This window comes from Sorghum bicolor, chromosome 3, assembly GCF_000003195.3.
Source record: "Sorghum bicolor cultivar BTx623 chromosome 3, Sorghum_bicolor_NCBIv3, whole genome shotgun sequence".
NCBI classification, from domain to species: domain Eukaryota; kingdom Viridiplantae; phylum Streptophyta; class Magnoliopsida; order Poales; family Poaceae; genus Sorghum; species Sorghum bicolor.
Window position 1 is genome coordinate 18,113,267 of NC_012872.2, and position 9,170 is coordinate 18,122,436.

Genomic DNA, 9,170 nt, shown 5'->3' on the forward strand with positions numbered 1-9,170 from the left:
TATATAATCATCACACAGCTTCTCAGCACAGTTGACTATGCTGATTTCATAACAAAATGCAAATAATATTTATATCAGCAGCAACTAATAGATCCATGATTCCAATTACCATACAGTTCACCAGCAACTAAACTCAGTTCACCATCAACTAAACTCAGTTCACCAACCCTAGATTTCATCACTACCAACATAAGTGCTAAACAAAATGACCAGCAAATATAAGGATTGCATAAACATAACCAGCACCAGCTACAGTTTTTGGTCATGCCAACCAGTAGTAGTGCTCATGTCGAAGAAGCGTTGTTCAGGGACAAGATACGCCTAAGGAGCGCATTGTTCTCCTCCATTGCCTTTTGGTTTACCTCTGCTAGCTTCTTCATCTCCTCCATCTCCCTTTATGTCCTCTCCAGCTTTTCCTCAGCTTCTTCACTTCTCTTCTTCTTGAGCTACTCGATTTCACCTTGTACAGCAGCCTTAGCTTCAGCTGCTAGTCGTTCCCGAAGCTCGCTTTCTTTTAATGCTGCTGAGTTGGAGGATGCCGCTGGTTTGATGCCAACATTCTTTAGGAAAGTGTTTGAGCTGTTCTTGGGGAGCGCCTAGGACACAACCTGTAAACTGGAAGGTACTGTCTCACCTTCATCAACAGGTGCTGCCCTCAAAGCTTCCATGTTGGACTGAAACAACAATGAGCCATCATTAGTTCATACTTATTGAATTAAAGTGTAGACAACAAGATATGTAGTACAAAGAGGTAGAAGTAAAATGGCTGTAGCAAATGACAACAACAGAACTAGAATAGACCAAATATGGAAACTTTTAGTCCAGATTGTTATCAGCTAAATGGTATCTTATTTGCAGTCAAGGTAATATAAAATGAAAATTTGAAAGTAAGGTATGTATAAATAGTAGCTACTGAGATAGCTTGCAGCATCAGCAACCATCTGTAGATGACTTCTGTAGGCTAGTGAAGCAATATTCTAGTGTAGCTCAATTAGTTACAAAGTGTGACTCTATACAATTGCACAGACTACTTTCAGTAAATTATGATGTTACATTGCATTTATTAGAAAACTGAATAATGGTCTTCTGTTTCTTTCCTTCATAATTTGTACAGGTTAGTAGGACACATTTTTTCTTTTGTTATTGGATCTGATAACATGTTACATAGCAAACCTCAACATGTACTAAGTTTATCCAATTAATGGCCAAAATGGCACACCGAAACAGATGTCGGGACTTACCAATGCTTTGATGGTTCACTTAGACCTTTTTTTGAGCTGGTATGGCATGTCTGGAAGGCCTTCACCACATCAAGCTCTGCATCTTGCGCTGTGCTGGGCTCTGCATTGTTCCTGTTCTGCTTCTGTTTCATAGAGAACCAATTACAGCAAAGATTTGTCAGTCTTGTGATACAAATTCAGTCTTATGTATAATGAATTACTTACATATGCATGCAAGTGTGCCCCATAGTTGCAGGAGCCAGTAGTCTGATGATACTTGACTTTACTATGATTAGTCTTGTTCTTTGCACAAGTTTCCTAAAGGATAATCAACATGTGAGATGAAATCATAGGTTCAAAATGAGAAGATCCACTAGAAATTGAATGAGAAAGAAGATAAGATACACGTACCATATTCTTTTGATTACTCCACTTTGCAGTCCGCATTCCACTCTGCATCACACATGCATGTTACTGGAGAAGCTGTCGGAATCTCATTTGTAGGTACACCATCGAAGTACTTCTTCTTCAGCCGATAGCACCTTTGTCGCACCCCAGTGCGCAGCATATCAGTGCAAGCTTCCTCTGTTGGCTTGTCCTTATCGTTAATGGCCAAGCGCCCCTCGTCATTGAATGAAAGCTAATCAGTGACGGAAATAGGCGTTTCATCACCGTAGTCAATCTATGATGCTCATTCCATGACGAAACAATTTTCGTCACAAGTTTATCACAAAACAACTTCAGTGACGTTTGTGGAACCTTCAGTGACGAAGGCAGAGCGTCATTGATGAGCACTTCCCTAGTAGTATAGGCACCTATTCTTTTCTCCATAATTTACTAGACGCACCTATGCTCCTTTACTCTATCACTCAATTGCATGCATACAGCAACAATGTCTCTCTTTCTATAATGAATAGCAGCCCAACTTATCCCTTTCTCATTTCTCTTGCTTTGGCTAGACCCAAACTAGCCCAAGCTACCCCTAGCTGAACTCTCTTCATATTTTCATGTAAACATGCAGTCCTCTCCTCGTGGTGGCGCCTCATCCTCTCCCCACCATGCAAAAATATCCGAACATATAATTCTTCCTCATTCAATAAATTGGACCGGCAGCAATAATCACTATGCTCTCTAATTTCCTTTCTTAACTCAAGATTGATATGCATTGTAAAGAGCAGCTCCCTCCCATCACTGACTACATCCTTTTGCTGCTCACATGCCCCTATTTTGCCCATGCAAAATAGACAGCCCTCAAAGCTTGTTATTTACCCTTAATTTTCTCTCTAAATAGTATGAGTAAACAGTAGGTGTGCTTCATCCTCTCCCATTCATTTCTGCAAGCATACATGCAACAGAGATGCATTATTTTCTCTCCTCCCTCTCTTCATCATGCAGAACAGATGGACACACTTACTAATTCGGTATCCTCTCTTATGCTGTCCCCTTCTCTTCCTCCATGCAAGAATTATATCTACATCAATTCCCTTCTCTTAATTTTCTGCCTCATCACATTTGCATGCCTCTCTAATTACAAGATTAAAAGCTGATGAACAGTCATCCCTCCCCCTCTGCTGCACACGCCAATCCCTTCTCAAATGCAAAAATACATGCATCTCCTCTTTAGCTCTCTTAATTCCCCAGACAAAACTCTCTTAAGAGTGCTTCTTCATTCCATCAATTTATTCCTTTTTCTTCATTTTGCAAGCATGCAGCAGCACTATTGCATCAAGATGCTGCCCCTCTCCTCTTCTGCTGCCGACCCCTCTCTTCTCTCATGCAAAATGACAGCACTTAAATCCCTTTACTCACCCCTTTTTCAATCCCTCTTGATAGCACTTATTTTACTCCCTCTTATTTCACTTGAATGGCATGGAAACATGCAGCAACCCACAGCCATATAACCTCCTCCTCACCTCCTCATGCAAGCACCAGAGGAGTCTCCTCATTTCCTCTCCTCCTCCTCTCTTTTCACCACAAGCAGCAGCCATAACCCCTTCATCTTCTCCTCTCTGCCTCATGCAAGCACCAGAGAAGGTGCTCCCACATCTCCTCCGCATCGTCCACCATGGACGCCCCCTTCTCTTCCCTCCAACTTCCTCTCCATCCCTCTGCAACAAAATGGAAAGCAAACACCGGTATGATTCTGTTCTGCCACTTCGTTCATCATATCAGAGACCGAACAAACCATCAGTGAATGCCGTTGCTCCTAATCCTTGCTGCAGTAAGGTCGCCCTCCCTCTCTCTATGTCTTTGTGTGGTGTTTACCTCAGCCCTCACCCCTCCCTTTACTTCTCTCTCGCAACACAGGGAAACCTGAATTGATGGATCGCAGCCCAATTCATCATCATCCCGAAGCCTAAACTTGTTATGAGAAAAGGATGCCGTCGCTGCTGGTTTTGTACAAGGCATGGTGAGTACGCCCCCCCCCCCCTCTCCCCTCTCTGATCCTACACCAATTTCCCTTTCATTGACCTATTTGATGTTCCATTTGGTATAGTTTATCTCCAAGGCGGAATCGCTGCTGCAATTCGTTTTGCCGCTGCGCCCCTCATTCCAAAACCGGAACACGTTGATAATGATGTTGCCATCCTCCTGTGTAGAGAGCACATGGGCTGCAACCATGGTGAGGTCGTCCCCTCTTTCTCTCTGAGTTTGATAATCCTTTTTGTCCCTAACATTTCTCCATGATCACATTTACCTATCGTGGATGCATCAGACAATCAAATCATCACTGCTATCTCTGCAAACGTGCTGTTGCTTCGATCCTGGCGGCCATGTTGAAACCATCGCTGATCCTCACTTGCAGCAAGGTCACCCTCTCTGTGTATATTTTTGTTGGGTGCTCCTTACTCTTCATGTCTTTTAAAATCCTCATGTATCACAGGATTCTTCCTGCAGCGAATTTCTCGCAGTCCCAACGATCGGCAACTGCTATGCCGACTTTGGTCATCATCGTCTCATCGAGCACCTACGTGGTTGCTGCTATCCCCATGAACCTCATATTGAGAACTTCTCCCATGTATCTATATGTTTTGATGTCACTCGCTGCAAGATATGTGCCATAGTTCGAGTATGATTGATCCATGACAATTTCTCCTACAAAAATGTGTTGCTGTCTTTATGGTCAGCTCTGATGCCTCCTGTAGAAACAGCGTTTCTCACTGACCATCACTCCAATCATTGAATCCTTTGACCATGATATTCTTCATAAAGTTGCACATGCCTATGCCAAATTTCGTGGACAGCAAGTCCAATACAAAAGTGTTACAACCGTTTTTGTGCTTGCTGCCCCAAAAACCTCGCAGCCGCACTGCTGCTTATTGGCATGCATATTCCCGTTGTTCCAATGATCCAGTGACCATGTCTTTCAACCACAGCATGTTTCATATCTCTGCACACACCTCTGAGAAATTTTGTGTCAATAGGATTCAATATAAAAGAGATATCATTTTTCTTGTGCTCGCTGTCCCTGCTGTCCTGCAGTCGCGCTGCAGCCGATTGGTGAGTGCGTTTCCGAAAATCCGTTACTCCATTTGTCAAATAATTTTACTCACTTGTGTATCATGAACTCACACATACCTTTGTAAGTTGGCTTGTCCATAAGTGCCACAGTGACCGAGATATCGAGGCCATGGCAACTGCTACTCCTGCTGTCCAGAAATCAGCCATCCCACCCATCCTATGTTTGCGTTTCCTGGCTCATAGATGGCCAAACCACCATTCCCTTTTGCTAGAACATAACTCATACAGTCCACAGAGACCCCACAACATGGATTGCTGATATATGCTGATAAGAGTATGCTATCAGTGATCATAAGCCTGCTGTCCGCTGCCGTGCACAACCTACGTGCACTAGTGTCTCGCCGTGTTCCCCTTTAATGAAGCATTCACCCTGCTGCAGCCATTGCTTCAAATATGTTCCAAAATGTCCTCTTTTCCAATCCAAATGGTCAGTGTCATAACCTAAAGCAGGTTGCCGAACCTAAGCTATAGGTTCATCCTCACTTTTCGCTATGTAACCATCATCTCATCATTGTTGGCAAATTCGATCCTAACCAACTACCACCATTGTTTTCGGGTCTTCAATTCTTCATGTTCTATGTCAAGAAATAATATTCTTGTTAGTATATCACCATACCATCTCACTATTGTGTAACCCTTGCCATGTATATGTTCCATCTCATCAGGCTTTCATAGGCATCTCATGTTACCTAGCCCTTCAATCTCCGTATGCTTACTTCATTCTTCACAATGTCATATCCATCTTGTATAATCCTATAATCGTTACCCTTCATCTATAAAATCTTATGCTCTCTATATCTTTCAAGTTAGCCCATATAAATCATGTTTATTCTATTCCTATCATTTATCATACCTTCCATCTACTAAATTTGAATTTTCATACCTTTTAAACCATAGCTCCATTTAGTTGTTATGTGCTCAAATGTTCATAGTTGCAAGCCTTACGTGTTTAAAACCTTTGTGTCTTATTTTTGTAATGCTTGATGTATTGTTTTTAGGTTTCTTTTATGGTGCTTGTGCTGGTTGTTGTGATCTATAAAAGAGGAGATATGCGAGGTGATCTAGAAGGAAAGTTGGACAAGTTGGAGCACCATTTGTGGCAAGTGTAACATAAGTTCCCTTGTTACCTAATAACTATTTAATCATCTCTTCATGTGCATGTGTCTAATATGATAAACCCCTAAGGACTTTACCTAGAACCTTTGTTATCCTGAATCCCTTGTTACCTTGGGTTATGCATATGGATAGTTTTGCTTAGTCTGCAATCACCAAACTACATAATGTTAATCTTGACTAATGGATTATGTAATCAATGATAAATTGATGATTTTTAGCAACATGGACAGAATGGGGCTAGAGCATTGGGCTTTTTGGGTGCTCTAGTCTGCCTTCTGTAAGGACTGAATCTTAAAGTGGCCACCCAGGATTTACCGTACAGTCTTGAGAGCTACATGGCTCTGGCTTTAGCTCAGTAAACTGAACTTCTCTAACTTGTTAGTGGTTACCGAAAGACACAAGAGGGGGGTGTCTTGTGGTGTATAGTTGTTTTCCTACCTTGGTGTGTACAGTGCTGCGACCACATGTGCCTCTTAGAGGAGGACACCTATGCACACTTGCCATTGAAACCTCGCGGCTACTAACTTGTTAGGGGGCTTTTGAAAGGCTTCATAGTGAACCCTGCCGACTTACCTTGGAAGTGGGTCAAGAGGCTGATCACCTCAAGTATATGGGTAACACGACTCATGGTGAAAGTGTACAAGCTCTGCAGAGTGTTTTAAAATGGATATATCTGTCGTGCTCTCAGTCATGAGCGGCCTGGATCCTTTTCGAGATAGATGGTTCTATGGATGGTTTGGGTGATGATTAATCTTGATATTAATTATACTTTCACCTTGGGAGCTTAAGCATAACCTAGCAACATAGGTCTCATAATAAAATATGACCAACTAAAAATGCTTATCGTTGTCAAACCAAGTCAAGCCTTTTGAGCCTTTCATCCCCTCATGTTATACTTGTTGAGTGTGGTGCGCTCACACTTGCTTTACATTCAACAATCAAAAATCCCAGATGGGTACCCGATGATGTTACAAAGGCAGAGTTCCCTGAGGCATTCTAGGAGTACTAGGCAAGTGTACCCCCAGTCAACCGTCCCTATGGAAAATGGAGACCCAAAGTAAAGATTAAGAATAGTTTCCACTATGCTTTTGTAATAGATGTAAGCTCTGTTGTAACTATGTTTCGATATATAATAAAGCATTGTTCTTGATATTCTCCTATGTCGCTATATGTGTTGTGTGGACATCTTGGGCACACATATAGTTAGCGCGTGGTATTTTTTGGAAAACCGGGTGCGACAAGATCAAACCCTCTCTTGTACATTCCTGCAAACTAGAATAGCTTACTTTCTTGTATAGAAACTTTAGGTAGCTCTCTAGTGTAAGTAGAGACATAGTTCTTGTGTGCCTAGTGATCATATCAACTAGAATTGTTGGATATGTGGCTTGCAAACACCCTATTAGAGCTAGAGCAAAAAGCTTTGCCTTGTTATTTACTAACCTCGTTCTCTAGTGAGTTTGTAGATTTTTTTAAATAGGCTATTCACCCCACTCTAGCCATATAGGACCTTTCACCCATGCGTCTTCATGCCCAAATACGGTGTCATAGCTAGTGGCATCTTCATGGCCAACCAGCTCCAAGCCTGCCTAGCTCTCTTCTGCTGTTTGGTTCACAGCAGCCTCCTCAAAGGCTACTGCTACCAGAGACAGGGAGGATGTCAACGCCCTAGGAGCAAGGTTGCTCAGGCCTGCCTCAGGATTGTCTTGGGGGGGAGGGCTGCAAGAAGAATAGGGGATAAGTAAGTCAGAATGAGATTGAATAAAGGGTTGCACTAATTTACCTGTTCAAACACCAGTGTTGCGCGGAGTTCACCTCCTCAGATGAAGAAGGTGATGCTGGGCGCTTGCCTCTGTTGTCTGCCATTGAAAGGAGAAGTTAGGGTTTTTGGGAGAGAAGGCAGGGGGCTTGGAGATTGAAAGGTTGAAGATGCAAGTCTAATGGCTGCATGCTCTTACCCTCAGGATTTTAGTATTATTTATAATGGGGTAAGTCGAAGGTGAAACGACATGCAGTTAATCCCCTGGAGAAAATGGATTGGCTATCGTGAAGATGGTTCCTTGAATTTGGGCTGAGTGGATCGGCTAAAATTAAAATGTCTCTGTAATCCTAGGGACGTGGGCGGCAGAAAATAGCTGATCAACTTAACTGTGACTGCGAAAGACCTAAGTAGTGGATCGGCTAACTTTGCCGATGGAATTCTACTTTACTTGGATTTGATTGACATTGCTGATAATATTTTGATAGAAGTATATAATTACTGAAAGAGAAAAAAGAATCTAAGTAAACAAAAGTTATGTTTGAGAATTACAAGATGCAAAAAAAAATGCAGAGAGTGTCCAAATTACATATTTAGAACATACTTAATGGAATTTAAAGTTGAAAGCCTAATGCTATCTACTTCGGCTATTTGCTATTGATCTTCTTCAGCTGATCTTGGGATCTTGGCTTTCTTGTCTTGCTTGATTTTGTTGAGCTTAATCTTCAAGGTTGCCATGTTCTTCTTTTGATCAGCTAATGATGCAGGGATCTGAGATAAGGCTTATTCCTTCTGTTTGATTGCATCTTCAACAGTCTTCAGCTGAGCTTATAATTGTGTTCTTTCTTCATTAAGAGCAGCCAGATCATTATTGATTTCAGTAGGGGATTCTTTGAGGAGATCGATTATTTTCTTAACTGATAGGATTTCTTGGGTGCATTGGCCTTCAGTAGCAGTTGAGTTCTTCTGAGCTTCTCGAGCTGCTAATCTGGATTGAGCACTGAAGAACTTGGGGCCATTACCTTCCAAGAATGCAAATGGCTGAATCATTTCTTTTAAAGAAGAAGGAATATCATCTCTAATCTAATTGAAAATCTCTCTCATAGATCCTGCATCTTGAACCAAGACTGAAACATCTAGCTCCAGATGGGTGATCAACCTTTGTAGTTGAGCTTTGATGTAGTTAGGTATCATCAATGGAGTGTCCTCTAAGATCAGGACTGGTTCTTCATTAAGATATTTGTCTAAGGAGAATGGCAGATTAGGTGAAGAAACCTATTCCTGTATTAGAGTAAACAGATTAGGGTCTATCAGAAGATATCAACAATATGAGAATAAGTAGTTTGACATACCTATACTGAAACCATAGTAGAGCTAGGAATAGCCGATGAAGCAACTTCAAGAATTTGAAGGTCTGGATTCATAAAAATGAGTTAGTATAAGCAAGAGAATACGTCCTATCGACTATTATATGGTGTTACCTGAAGAGACTTCTGGGATACTGCCTGGATTAGGATTGATATCCTCATCACTACTGGAGAGGGATAGGCCTGCCA

At 41.8% G+C, this 9,170-nt stretch overlaps 1 long non-coding RNA gene across 2 annotated transcripts; it reads left to right on the plus strand.

Moving 5' to 3' along the window:
* LOC110434119 lies at positions 3,201-4,421 on the plus strand. 2 transcript variants are annotated; one of them, XR_002451601.1, is made up of 4 exons: positions 3,201-3,441; positions 3,528-3,630; positions 3,718-3,848; positions 3,937-4,421. It is a non-coding gene; the product is annotated as an uncharacterized LOC110434119 (long non-coding RNA). The 2 variants fall into 2 exon arrangements; XR_002451600.1 differs by having other exon boundaries at positions 3,718-3,843.